We start from the raw sequence: 14604 nt of genomic DNA, 5'->3' as shown, positions 1-14604 counted from the left end.
CCTGGAGCCCAAGAAGTGAATTCTAATAATGGAGATGCAGTTTTACCATTTTTTAATATAAGGCAGCTCACTAGGTCTGTATTCCAAGCTCTATTGTTCTTTCTCACATGATACACATCCTGTTTTAGGTGAGGGGCACGCTGCAGTTGCGCTATGTTGAAATCTGGCTGAAATTTCAAAGTGATTAGTCAGCACAATGTGTTTTTATCAATGTAAATCACACATTGTGGTCACAGGTTGCCCAAGTTTGACTCACCTTTGTATTTGTCCCTTCCCCTCATGTTTTTCCTCTCTCTGCTTTATCTGCTTCAGTAAAGAAGTGAAATAAACTGAAGATTCATTCAAGATTGAAATAAACTGAGAACTTCAAAGCACAAAAAGAGATGCAATCATAAAGAAATAAACAACAGAAAGGACCCTTCATTCCTCCTCCTGGCCTTTTCAGTTAAGTGGCTCCACTGACACCAGCTTCATTGGGAACAGTTGTCAGCAGGATCAGACCTTGCCAGTACCAGACTGGGATTAAACGTGGCTGGGTAGGGCTCCTGTTAAACTATGTTTTTAACACTTCCGATAACAGCATTATTTATCCTTCTAATACAGGGAGTTAGAAGTGGCCATTTTCTCTCTCTGCCTCCTTGACAAAGCCTCTTTATTTGATTCATTTTTCTGTCTGCTTTCCAGAACGATCATTGTTGTAGAGAACAGCCTTGCACCCAAACAAGGCATGGCAGCCTTCACCCCCACACCCCGCACACACACACTTCTGTCTCTTGCTTTTTCCCAGCGATGCCTCCAGGCTGCCGTGTGGCACCCAGCTAATCTGTCCTGCTGAGAGCTCCAGCCTGACCTAAACCTGACAATGCCTTCTCACTTCTGCCAGCCTGAAAGCAGCCCCCCCTCCTCCTCCTGAAGTGAGAGACGGTTAATGCTTTTATTCCTCACCGGGGAGCAAGATGAACCCAGCTATGCTAGTGAATCTCCTTTGCTTGCTGACATGCGTCAGACACAACATTCTCATCCTTAAAAGCTGGAGCAAAAACAAAAACAAAGCAAGAGCCCAAAAAAACCCAGTGAGCTACAGTCCCTGTCTGGAAAAATTAAACAGCCATTATGCTCTTCTTGCCAGAGCACAGTCATGTCCTTTGTTTAAATGAATGCTATAGTAATTTCTTGCGCTCCCCATTATGTGCATTACAGCGTCCATCTTAGCATTATATTTGCTTAATGAACAAACCCCACATATTTAAAGTCTCTCGGTAGAAGACAAGGTACAGCTGACAGGCTGGAGAGAGTGCCCAGGGCACTGGTTCACTGTTGTCTGTCCCCCACCCCATTTCCTTCCAGGCTATAGTCACAGACAAAGCTGGGAGTTGTCTTTGGCAACACATCCTTAGGGGCAACAAAACAGCCCTTCTTGCTTAAACACAAGTCCTGAGATACCAGGCTGGCTGTGCTGCTTCCGTCACAGGAAGAATGAGGGTATATGAGTGCTGGAGCCACTGGGTCAGGGGCTGACTCCCCCAGCTCTTTCCCTGCAGCACAAAGCACCGGGAGATGGGCCCTGAAGCTTGAAGGCAGGAAAACTCACTTTAGCCTACTCTGCTCTGAGGTTTAAGCCACACAGGGCCAGGGTAAAGGGAGCACACTGCAGTGCAAACTAGACAGTAACCTGGCTCTCAAGGAGCACTGCTGATGGGTTTTTTCCTCCTACAAGCTGTGTCCTTAATAATTTGAGTTCCTTATCTGCAAATAAGAAAAGCTTCACCAGTTCTCAGCATAGTTCTGGCCAAAACAGGTTTTTCAATACATTTGTTTGTCCTTCAATTTGGTTAATGTAGGAGTGCTGAGGAAATAAGCATTTTAATGTGATAGCCCCTAGAAACGGACAGCCCAAGACTAACTCCTTCACCTTGGGTCAGTGCTATTTAACTTGAAAGGGAACAAACGTTCATACTCAGCAAATCAGAGTTAAAGTGTCCCTCCTACATTTGTGTGGTAGGACCTAAAAGCCTCAAGAAGGAGAGAAGATTGCCTAAATCTGTTTTTAATTCTCCTTTCAGGATCAAGTGAAGGCACCTCTCCTGATGACTGCAGACTTCTCTATAAAATTACAGCTTTATTATGCATAATTCAATTTCATCAACTGCTTTTATTGTCACTTCTAATTATGCACACATACTTGTTATTTATTGGAATATAGAACCCATGCCCAAAGAACTGCAGGGAAGCACATACACACTTCCTTTATAAGGAGAATGGAAAAATCAGTGAGGCCAATCAGGAATTTCTTTACTCCTTTGTCCCATTCTGGATTTGGAAGCATTTGTACAGTTTACAAACCACCTCTGAATTCTGTCTGAATCTCTCTTTGATTCTGGTCATTAATTAGCTGTACTCCATAATGTATCACAACACCTTCAAATGGGTTTTCTAGCTGAAAAATGAAGCCAGATGCACAAAAGTTTTAGTGCTTCTAACAGCCATTGAGGACAACACAGTAACTCGTTTTGTTGCTGGATTCTGGCTCAGAGAGACCACAGTCAGTGATGTTTGATGTTTCACATGGATTAATTTTAAACTTCTCTGATCATGATTCAGGACTGGAGTCCAAATTCAGACCTTTAAATGATATACAACAGGATCCTTGCTTTCCAAGAAAGCTGCAGAGGGAGTTTGGGCAACAAGGTCTTATCTTTCAACTGCGAAAGCAGTTGTCTGAACTCAGCCAGTGCGGATAACCCCATCAAGGCAGGAGGCCACGGCTGCACTTGTTCCTCCTGAGCCCATATTTACTGTGCTTACCCCTTCAACAACACCCTTCCCTTCAAGAACATCTGCATAGAACAAAACTAAGCAAAAAAACTTCAAATGTATTTTTCTGCACATACCAAATTACCAATAGAATGTACTTCATCTCATCTGTACATCATATCAGCAAGATGTCGAGATAGCACAGAGTCCAGAGGCACTTGTGTACAGGGAAGATGGAATGCCTGCAAGTGTCTCCCAGAGGAGAGAGGCTCGACAGGCCACTGGAATGGATGGTTTGTTTGTGGTATCGATTCGTTAATTTGTTACATGCTAATCATTAATCAGCATCAAGGCACAGACAATACAAGAGGTCAGACAATCAGCCATGCAGTTTGTTACCCACTGCCCTGCCATCTCTTCTCCAGAACTCACAGAGCATGAGATGAATTGAACTTCCTTCAAGCCCAGAAGGAGCTTTAGTTTCATAAACTAAATGCCAACACTGTTTTGCGCTCCTTGGGTTGCGCCTGTCCACGAAAGCATTCCTGAGTAGATTAGGGAGAGCCTGCCTCATGCCCCTAAGGTCAGAATTTGGCTAAACATATGCAGAACATGTTTGGCTCGTTACACATGTGCATATTAAATCAGCAGCAAGGGAACAGAAAGACAGTATATGGTAAAGATACTGGAATTGGACTTCAAAGATCAGGATGCAATTCCACAGACTCCCAGGGTGACTTTGGCCACAACAGTCACTCTCCCCTGCATCACTTCCCATCTGTAAAAAAAGCAGTATAACCATCCCTCATTTTTTACTTCATCCATCTCTGCAATTTAGACTCAGGAGTTCTTTGTAGTGGTGTCTCTCAAAATACATCCAGCTCCCGGCACAAAGTGTCCTCCTCAGAACAGCCCTATGGAAATGCATCCAAAAAGAAAAAAACCCCAAGCAACCTTATAAAATAGCCACTGATGAGATGAGACCACCAGCACAACAATGCAGGGAACAGCTGTAATCTGTGGGAGGATTATTTCCTTGCCATAAATGCCATCTATTTTTCAAGATGCGAGTTACTCCCTTTCATAGCACAGTGAACTCGGTATCTGCAGACAACCTGCCTCCCAACCAGTGCGTTTTTCAAAGATGCCCAGGAGTTTGTGATATTAAATAGAAGGTGTCACATCTTCATGACAAATATTAGTACCAGCCTGTTTGATTAACATAATTTGTTTCTTCGTTGGATCTTTTATTCCAGATGAGCTGGTTTTCATCCATCCCTATTTTCTGGGGCTAAAAAATATGCATTCTGACGTGCAATGCTAATGTGCCTTCTGCAGTCACCTCTTATCTCTAACTTTTCATTCTCACCTCCCATTCTCTTCAGCACATGAAATGAGGTCTAGCAGCAGCTATTGGTCAAGACTCTCATACACTGGATACCTGCCAAGGCTTTTGGGGTGTTTAGCACAGAAAAAGGTCTATTCCTAGGATACACACATTTAAATTTAGCACTAAACTGGTGGGAAAAAAAGAGAAAAATATGTAAAATGTCACTTTCTGACAAGCAGAAAATTAGAATTCATTCCCCTGAGAATTAAATGGACTTTTTTGCTTCCAGTCACTAGCTATGACAAGGTTAACATTTTTCAGTCTAATGACTAAGGACATTAAGTGTGCATGTGAATAAGAAATAAAATTACTAGAGGGTATTAGTAAAGTGTGTGACAACAGCCCAAGCTGACAACAGAACTCCAGGGATCCAGATCCTAAGTAACAGTGACCCATTTGCTGTGGAGAACCAATGGATAACAGAAACACAGGGGAACCAGTACATGAGGTCATCTTTCACTCATCATTATTATTACAACAACATAAGCAATCACAGGAAGAGTTACCTCTCTGGGTGGGGGTAGAGCGCATCTCAAAGTGCATCCAGCAGGCTACCAGTATCCCAGGCAGGGACACCGAAGTGGGCAGCACATTAACTAGAGGCCACAAAAGCCCAAAGGCTGTCTGAAGAAGAAAAATTCCACATCCATCTTTCATTTCCCCAAAGATTATTTCACCACTCCCCCCTCTCCGTTCATGACTCAATTCTAATATGACGTAAGGATTAAGGTACAACATCAAGTCACCATTTGTGACTTGCCTTAGATTCTGCCCTTCCCGGTTCAGTTCTCCCTGCAGCTCCTCATTGCCTTACTCAACTATGGCAAACATAACACATGCAGCTGTGGCTTCTAGACAGTAGTGGATTTCCATCCAGTGTAGCACGAAGCAGGGAGGACTCAAAGAAAACAGAAGCCTGTGCGTTATTGCTATGCCCTAGGTATTGAGATACTGGAAATTATTAAGTATTGGCAATCTTTCTGGACATCAATGAAATTGGGGTAGTAAAAGGTTAAGACAGGAAGATTATATTTTCAATATCTAATTTGTTACATGAAAAGTGTGAAAATGATGTTTAGAGATATGGGTCACCTTTTAGAAAGCACTTTTAAACAGGGGTGGTTAACATGTATCTAACAGAACGAAGAAAGCTGCAAGGACATCAAGCGACCTCAGCGCAGAGAGCTCTCCTTTTATTATTTCTGCCTTTGATTGGGTTTCAAAAGCTACTTGGCCACAACTGAGAAAAATCTAAAGCTTACAATTTAGGGGACAAATGAAACATTTAAAATTAAAATAGGCATTAGAACTAAAAAGGAGGAAAGAAAACCAGAAGAAAACAAGCACTTTCAAAACCACGGAATCTACCTCCAGATTAGCCAACTGGAAAGATTCATCACAGTTTCTCTCTGCTTTACTGTGGCCCAGCAGGGTGCTCATTAGTCCGAAACAATACAGGGGTTTGTTTTCCTAGTCTGAAGTCAGGGTGATGAACTATTAGTTACAAATAGCCCAGTTACAGCTCATGTTTCCTGCAAGACCAAAAGCTGGATTCTCCTCTATTCATCTGCTACTAACAGACATGAATCTTACAGCCTCTGGAGGCTTTTTGCTCGGTCAAACCAGCATGAGAGGATCCCTGCATGTTTTTACAGCAACAGATAAGGCCTGACTCTGTCCCTCTAACTCATGCCAGCATGGCTGTATCCCCTCCATCTACCCCTTTGCTTTGTTTGCTCCCAGAAAAAGGTGCAACTATATTTGGAGATCTTCAAAAAAGAGATCATTTTGAACCCCACTGTCGTTTAAAAGCCAGTTCATGGATTGACAGTGCTGAACAGGAACCTCCTTAGCCATTTCTCACCATGCAGTGAGCACTGCTGCTGAGCTCTGTAGGAGAAGCATCAAGACAGCTTTCACCTTAGACACAACCTCCCCAGTGCTGCATGTGCCCCTTTCCCCATGCCCTGCTCTGTGTGCCACACTGCCCTCACTGTGACTGGAGTCTGGTTACTTTTGGTCCCTGGCCTCATTACCTCACACTTCCCTGCAATAAACTGCACAAGCCACTTACCTGCTGTAATCCTTTTGAATGAGTTTGGTTTGTTCCTCTGTCCCCTACCCTCCTGCCCCTCCAACTTCCTCAGCCTTATTCTATGTCATCGGCATATTTAAGGCACTTTCAAAATTACATTCTGCTCAGGGTCACTGCTCTGAATTTAATTCCTCCCCCCCCCAGCACATCAACGCTTTAACTCCCATCTGATTTATTTATACTGTTTATTATCAGAGACCAATTCAATCAATACGAGCTGAAATTCAAACACACATGCACACATTTGAATTATACATACAAGCACTCATCACGAGATAGAATGCGACTGCTGTAGCCCAGGTAATTCCTCTAACATATGGGCAGCTTATAGGTAAGAATGCTCATAGCACTGAATTTTTATACCTTGACTTTTGCTTGACCCCAGTGGTTGTTTGGTTACTGGAAACCAAAGGAATTGAAATAGCATCACGAATTCCACAGAAGAGGCTTGGCAAGGGATCGCTGCATTTCTTATCCCAAGCCAGTAGGACCATATTTTAAGATGGGCCTTCTGAGTTGACAGTTTCTTTATTAGCTTCTGTACACACAGGAATTCCAGCAGAACACCATCAAACCGTAGCAGACAGTCATGTCAAGCAAACATTGCAAACAGAACAGTATAGAGAACTGGAACTTGAAGGAAAACCAAAGCACTAACCTTAATTGCAGCCTAGGTTAGGCATTAAACCAACCTAAATGCGACGCTGGAAGCACAGTAGAAAGTGAATAGCTTTTGGCTTCCCTCTGCAAACCACTCTCTAAATGTTAATGGTCAGCAGGATTCTCAGACACGGTTCACAACCAACTTCTGGTTGTCTTTGAACACAGCTGGTGGTTACAGCTCCAGGAATGCTGCAAAGCCACAAAATGAAGGCAGAGAGAGCACGCATGCATGGGTTCTGCTACAGACAGACATCATGCTATAGGCACAGGCAGACTATGCGCACTGGATTGCAGCCTTCAGGGATTTGAGGTACAAAGACTGATTAATCAGAAAATTCCAGTGTGGTGCATGAAGTTTGGGAAAGAAGAGCGCACGCTGTTCTGTACAGAAATGGTTTGCATCTGCTTAGTTAACCTCAATGCTAACAGTCTATCATGCCAAGTAAAATGCAATGCAGTGTCCACCATCATCAATTTGGGGGTCTCCCGGACTAGACAGCAGATCCCTGCATAGTTATTACCTTCACAATCCCAATCCCCAGCTGATCTGCAGTTCTTTCCATTTCTCTCTGTCCTTTACTACCTCCTCATTGCTCTTCCCTCTCCACCCTCTCCCTAGCACCGAGCATTCACAACCACATCACCCTCTCTTCCAATCACTCTTCTGGAAAAGTTGTTTTCTATTTCTCGTTACTGAGACCACATCTTCATCACACCAGAGCTGCACTGGTTCATACTGGACAGAGGCACAGCCTGTGGTGTCAGGGATTAAATCCCAGCCACAATGAACTCCCCTGGACTCTGATGGGGTTGAACTTCACCCCCGCACCTTCCCTGGGCACAGCTATGGGAGTTCCAGGAGTCTCTCTGAAATTTTGTTTTAATATTTCACCATTTATGCAGAGAATATTTTGGCTTCTCTATCAATACATTTCTGCTTGGTAACTCCCAGTTTGAATGCTGATTGTGTTTTGCATAAATTAACTAAATTGCAGCCCTTCTGTTTCATTGGTACTTTTTGTCTGCTTCCTTCGTGAACAATGTCAGGGAGATTGCAAGCTGACTACAATTCTCTTTCCTAAGCAAGAGGAAAACAACATCTAAGAGCCCAATCAGTACAAGTTTCCTGATGTCTGTTGGGTTTTATAAGCTACATTGTACTCTGGCATTTAACAATTTCTGTACATTTGCTTCACTTTAAGGAATGAATGTAATGATTGCCACAGTGTTCTGCACTACTGTCGTCTATTGATAAATATGGAACAGGTATAACAACAAGCTTGCTCTTTTTTTCTGTTTAAAAATTCACTGAGCTAACAAGTTATTTGTGTAATGCCAAAGTAATGACAGGTCCTTGCTCCTGAGTTTCAGTACTCGGTTTCCCTACGGAGTTCTACTACAGGCTGTATTTCACAAGTAAGACAAGACCAACAGTGGTGTTGGGCTTCCAGGAGTGTTGATAAAACACATAGGCACAAAACTCCATTTAGGTGTTGCCTGAGTCTAGAGGGGCCCACAGCCATGGAAGTTCCATCAATAAATGGCACATTTTAAAAGAAATGACCTCTCTGTCCTCATTGAAAGAAACTTCTAACGCCAAAGAAGTTTCCAGGCTATGAACTGGGAGCAGAGGGAGAGGTCTGTCTGCTGCCTTGGAGTACGCAGCTCTTGCAGGTGGGACCCAGATGCTACACAGGAAGACACGTTGTTCACCTGGGGGCTTTGGTATACAAAGCAGAAGGTGCTGAAAGGTAATGCTGCAACACAGACCCTGCTGTACTTTACTCTTTTATAGGCACAACTATTCACCACAAGGCACGTCCTCACAGCCCCTCACCTTGGGCAGCAACACCAAACCTCTCTCTTCCACAGCATCCGCATGGGAGGAGCTCGGTGAGACAAAGTCAGCATCAGCAAGTGTAACTCAGGCGAGATGAGACATTTCTAGAGAAAGCGGAAATGTTTGGGGAACATTTCACTACTGTTTGAAAGTACAAAAGTTGACAGTTCAGAGACATCCGCAGCTCTCCCTGGCTACAGCGACTGTCTCTAAAGAGCAGCAGTCACTGTTTCAGGCTTGCTGAGCCTTGTTCTTGGGGCTCTGGGGGAGCAGCAGCCAGCACAATTGCTGCGAGCAATACCAGAGTCTGCCCAGGCAAGGGAAGGGGGGTTTGTGTGTGATAATGATAAAAAGTGTGTGGTTAATTATTCCTGTGCTTGTCATCTCTATTTAAGCTACTGCCATTTGCATCCAGGGGAACCACAGTCCCTCCAAGAGAGTTGTTCTGGATTTCTTAATATTAGGAGGCAGTTGTGATGTTTGTTCTGCCCTGGGCATAATTAGACTGAAGGCATTTTAGTGCCTTTTCTTCTCCATAATGATCTCCCTGTTTCTTTTTCCGAGGAACCCAAAGTTCATTAACAAGTCCTTGCTTCTGGAGAACTGTGCTGTTCTCCGAGAAGAGAAAGTAATGGTTGCAATGCAAAATGGACAAATCTTTTCTTTGCCTGTGTTTCCTTTATTTGAAAGGGTTGTTATTACAGCTTCTCTTCTAGAAATACCACATTGGTGCAATAGAGAAACAACATTTGCAGGGATTCCTGACACTATAAAAGACAGAAATCAAGTTCTCAAGATCCAGTATGAAGCAGCAACCAAGCTGAGCATGGATTTCAGGAATTCAGAGCCTCCATCTCTTCAACAGACACACTTCTGTCTGAACCCTGCATCACAGTCTGCTCTCTCCCCTGATGTTTATATCTGGTGCACACTACAGCAGAGCTGCTTGCTTTCAGACAGGCAATATGATCTGCTTTGTCTACATCTGACTTTCATTCTTCAGAATAGAAACCCTAAACAACAAATACAACATTCAACAAGTAAAATCAGCATCCAGCAATGCTGCCATGCAGCCCAAACAGTTCTCCAGAACTCACACAACAGCACATGCTGTTGCAGGGCTCGTCTCACGCAGATATTAATTCTCTTCTGATTTGCCCCAGTACAATTTTGGATTGGTGCACACCAGTCCATTTCCAAACTGAAACACATCAGTGACTACTGCTCTGTCTTCCTAAAGGATGAGGCTCCAGCTTCCAGAAAAAGAACCTTGATATTTGTGCCTAGCTACATGGTCACGCATAGCACATGATCACCCCAAAGCCCTTTCAGTTTACAAAAGATGCTTAAGTAAGGGACTATTTTTCTTAGATCACTCTAGAGAATAAATTTGTGTTTCTCATCTCAGTCTCCATTCGTGGTTCTCAGCACAGTGCATAGTCTGGCAGCAGGAACATCCAAGGAAGGTGCAAGCCCTGCTTTCAGACCAGGCATCTACCCAGCCCTCCACCTGAGTAAGGCAGACAAGTGCTTGGGGGGTGCAGCTGCATTTTTAAAGCATTCCAGGTTAGTATTTTAACTTCACTAACATGGAAACTAGGCTTAGGGACTTACTTCCAGGAAGCTGAGGATTGTGAGCAGAGAGAAACAATTCCCTGAGCAGACTAAACTGTCTGAGCTAGGCAGCCCCATGCCTGGATACCCGCCATCTCACACTTACTGTGCTTACCCTGAACAACACTCCACATCTCTGCCTGGGACCATCTGCTTAGAAACATACATGGGAACATAATTCAAATCCCCCGATTTTTCCCTGGAATGCAGGGCGCCTTCGCTTGGCAGGATACTACAGCATCCTGCTCCGCAGCCCTTCCCACAGGACTAGGCCACTGTGACTTGCCTCCATTCACACAGTGCACACAAAGTCAAGCTGGGATGAGAGCATTCAACTGAATTCTTAGTCCACATCATTGGCCACAATCTCTGCCTTAAGGGATTATAAACCAAAGGTATCCCAAGTTTGCAGCCAGCATCCTTCTGATCCTTGTTTCACCTACTCAGACAATGTTGCACAACAGGACACTCGATTTCTATTGCATTCTGGCTATGGCTACTCCCAGGCACTGATCTGGAACACAACTGAAGTTCTGAGGCCAAAATTCACTAATTGCCATATTTATGCAGCAACCTTATGTATCAGTTAAAGAAAATGCTCCTACACAAGGAAACAAGAACAACAAGTTCGTTATTTGTCGAGTCTCCCAGCTATGCACAGGGCTTTGCAAGCAAAAAGGCAGTGGGCCAAGTTCCCAGGAGTGCTCAGTTCCCACTGAGAACCACCTCTTCCGCAGTTAATTGGAAGCTCAATGCCAAGCTCTTTGGAAAGGTGTCTCTAAGCAAAACAATGGAAACTGCTCAAGACAGAGTCCTTAATAAGTCCTCAGAAAACAGACCAGGAGCTCTGTTTCCTTCTACTGATCATAGAGACATAATGAGACCATAAGTAGTATTTTTATCTTTAAAGCATCTAAGGAACCTGAGCTAGTGTGAAACTTTGGAAGCAGATGGGCAAGTCCCTTCACCCCATCGCTGGCTTCAGGAAACCCTGACCTTAAAAGCCCTGAGGCTTAAAATGTTGGAGACACTAAGCAAGCACTGGGCAACCATAATTAGCCGCTTACACGCACATCAACCCTGCCTGCACTCTTCCATAGCAGACAAACTGCCCTACTTACAAAACAACCCTTAACTGATCTGCCAGAGGCAATAGAGCCAGTCAGGGCCAGAACTGGATTAAAGATCTAGGGATTTCCAGTCCCCTGAAACACCCATTAAACTGTATCACCCTGGTCTGTTGCCAACTATTAGGAAATTACCCGAGCAAGGAGCATTCCAAAGAGCACTCGCAGACAGGCTCAAGCTCTGCCACAAACCATATTAACTAAATGGACAGTTTGGCTGAGGAACAATGTTATAAATACTTAAGCTACAAATTAAAAGCGTGTTTGAGAGCTGTGCTGTCAAATTAGTTGTCATCTTAGCTGCAGCATCACCAGTACATGAGCTTATTTCATAACTAAACCCTACAAATCCCACGCAATGACCTATATTTGAAGTGTGGGTCTCTGGGAAAGTTACTGACTGCCCCTTGAAATTTGCCAGAACCAAGTGAGTCCATATGTATTTCAGGACAGGGGACCAGGCACCCACTGCGAGGCTGGATTCTCAGTGCTGGAGGGTGGCACAGCACCAGCAGACCTCCTCCTCCCCTGGAAGGGAACCATGGCTTGTCTGTTCTGCTGCCAGCCCCACGGGCAGGCAAGGCTCACCCCAGTTTGTCCTCCGCTGGCCCAGCCGAGGGGGAGGTCAGTGCAGTCACAGGGCCGTGATGGCAGAGGTGAAGGGCTCTCCTTCCTAGCAGGGTCTGAGAATGCAAATCCACACCTGCAACAAACGACACGCAGTGTGAGCGTGACAAGGCATACGAAAGGAGGTAATGCCACCTGCGGGCCACAAGGCACAATTATTTTCTGAAGGCAGATGCAGTTTGTTTCAGTCACATCTAATCAGTGGAATTAACAAACCTGTCTAGTGAATAAATGCTCCTGCCCTCAGCTCACACTGCAGCTGGATATTCTTTATTCCGTTCAGAGGCATTGCCACTGTTTCTGCACTAGGAGCTCTCACTAGGAGAGGACAGTGTCCTTCAACAGGGACAAACTGAGGAGGCTCAAGAACCTGGATTGAAGAGAGCATGGCCAGACAAGGTGAGATTTCCTCCTCAGCACTCACTTTCAACAATAGAAAAGTGATTAACAAATGCCCCTTCATTAAAAAATGTCCTTTCATTCAAGGCAATTGAGCAACCTCAGCTGACCCAAAGGCCTCTCCATTGTGCAAATGCCAGTTTCTGGGGAAAGGGCTTATTTAGTGGCAAAGCAACAAAAAAGCCTACACGTCAGAGCCACAGAACTAGTGCTTACAACTCTTCCTGTGTTTCTGTGGCTGATAAAGCACTGCACAGGCCTGATAAAAGCATTTCCAGATAATGAGAAAAGAGGACTAACTGAATGAGACTTACAACAGGGAAGTAAAAAAAAAATCAGAACCCTGTTTTTCCAATATTAATTTCTTCTACACCAAAAGTTGGAGAAACACTCATGGTGATTTTTGTTGCCAAGTCTGTATCAGAACTAGTGTGCTGAATACATTTCTCCCCTGAAATATGTGAGACCATTTGGGTAGTATTCTGTGGGCTGGGTAAGCAGGGAAGCGGAATGCTGGGCAGGCACCGCCAGAGAAGATCTGTGCTATCCAAGAATATTACCATATCTCAAGAGAAACTTGGCAGTTTCAACTTGACCTCTATGGCTGGCAACAAACTGTGCCTCGGCAGCCTGGTGTGCTGCCTACTCCTTTTTCTGCTCTGGTCCCAGTAACTGCATATGGCATGGTGTCTGCAAAGTCCTCTGTAGCTCCCAGACAGGTTAGCTGCAGAATGAACACAAACTTTTTAGTCTCTTTCAAAAGAGCAGTCTGATTCTTTTTAGGTATCAAAAGTCTCATATCTGTGCTTACAGCATGCTTGCAGACTGCATGAATCACTCCAAGATCAGCTAAATAAATACCTGCTTGTGTCTTACTCTTCTGCCTCATCTTGATCCTCTTCTATCTAATGATATTTATTCATAGCCATCCCTTGGAGCATTAACTTCGGTTTTACTTTTGTATGTAGTTATTAAACACCACAAAATCTTCTAGAAATTCTCTTTACAATCCTTGTCCTTCTGTTAAGTTTGTTGGAAACCGACCTGAGCTTTTGGGGAAGAGGTCAAAGACAGTGTTGGACACATAAACCCGGGTTCCTCAGGAGGCAGAGACTTTGGTCTCCCACACCAGCAGGCAACTCAAACCCATGCTGCCACGGTATCACATTCTTTCCCAGGAGGAGCTTTTTTTGGTAAATAAACCCAAACACATTAGTTCTAAAGTGTTGCTGAGAGGCCTCTTGGGAGCAATTTTCAGGTGCCTCATGCTGCTGTTCTTCCTGAGAAACCATTTCCATGTTCGGTTACATCTTTTGCAGTGCACTGTGGTTTTCTCATCTAGTAAGTGGAAGCACATTATTAGAACAGCTGGGTGGTTATTTCTTAAAAAGAAGGGTTTTTTCATTCGAAAAATCAACAGTGTCAACAAGCTTCCTGTATGGCTCTTATGCCAATGCACCTTTCATTTCAAAGGAGACCATCTGTCTTTGTGGCACATCCTTCTGTTTCCTGCTCTATACCAAGTAAGAAGAATCTTTAATAAACAAGGAACTCAAAATATGGGAGAAAACCAAGTGAAAGCAAACAATTTGCCCAGTAGTAAAACACAAGCCATTTGCAGCACAAGGCAGAACAGCTGCTTGCCAGTGAACTGCAACACTACACAACAGTTAACGGAAGGAAGCAGAGAACCCTGTCGTATCCATTTGCAGTGGTTGGGGAAACACAGAGGAACAGAATGCGATTAGCCAGGCTGGAATTTGGCCAGGGCAATGGAGATAATGGTTCTTTATGAAAGGTGCCAAAGGATATTTCATGAACACATCTGTTCAGGTCTGAAGGGTTACAGTTCGAATCAGCTAGAGTACCTTGCGTTTCTGCTGAGAAGGTATTTCAGACCTAAATCAAGAAAGCACCACAGAAACTATTTGTTCTACAAAAATCAAAGTCTTCTTACTCAGACTTGACTTACTCAGACTCAGGATCCCAAACTCAAGATAGTCTGTAAACTAGCACCAGATAAAGTGGATGAGACAGGGAATGTCTATCATTCTTGATTTTGGTAGTCATGTATCGAGTTCCATTCTTGCTCTGG

General features: G+C 44.0%; 1 long non-coding RNA gene across 1 annotated transcript; it reads right to left on the bottom strand.

Annotated features, from left to right (window-relative positions):
• Positions 1-10843: 10843 nt before the first annotated feature.
• LOC115615310 lies at positions 10844-13603 on the bottom strand. The gene is made up of 2 exons (XR_003994016.1): positions 13070-13603; positions 10844-12186 (listed from the first exon to the last, which is right to left on the bottom strand). It is a non-coding gene; the product is annotated as an uncharacterized LOC115615310 (long non-coding RNA).
• Between the last annotated feature and the right edge of the window lie 1001 nt (positions 13604-14604).

This window comes from Strigops habroptila, chromosome 13 (assembly GCF_004027225.2).
Source record: "Strigops habroptila isolate Jane chromosome 13, bStrHab1.2.pri, whole genome shotgun sequence".
NCBI lineage: Eukaryota > Metazoa > Chordata > Aves > Psittaciformes > Psittacidae > Strigops > Strigops habroptila.
Note: the sequence above shows the minus strand (reverse complement) of the source record. Positions and strands in the feature narration are given on the sequence as shown.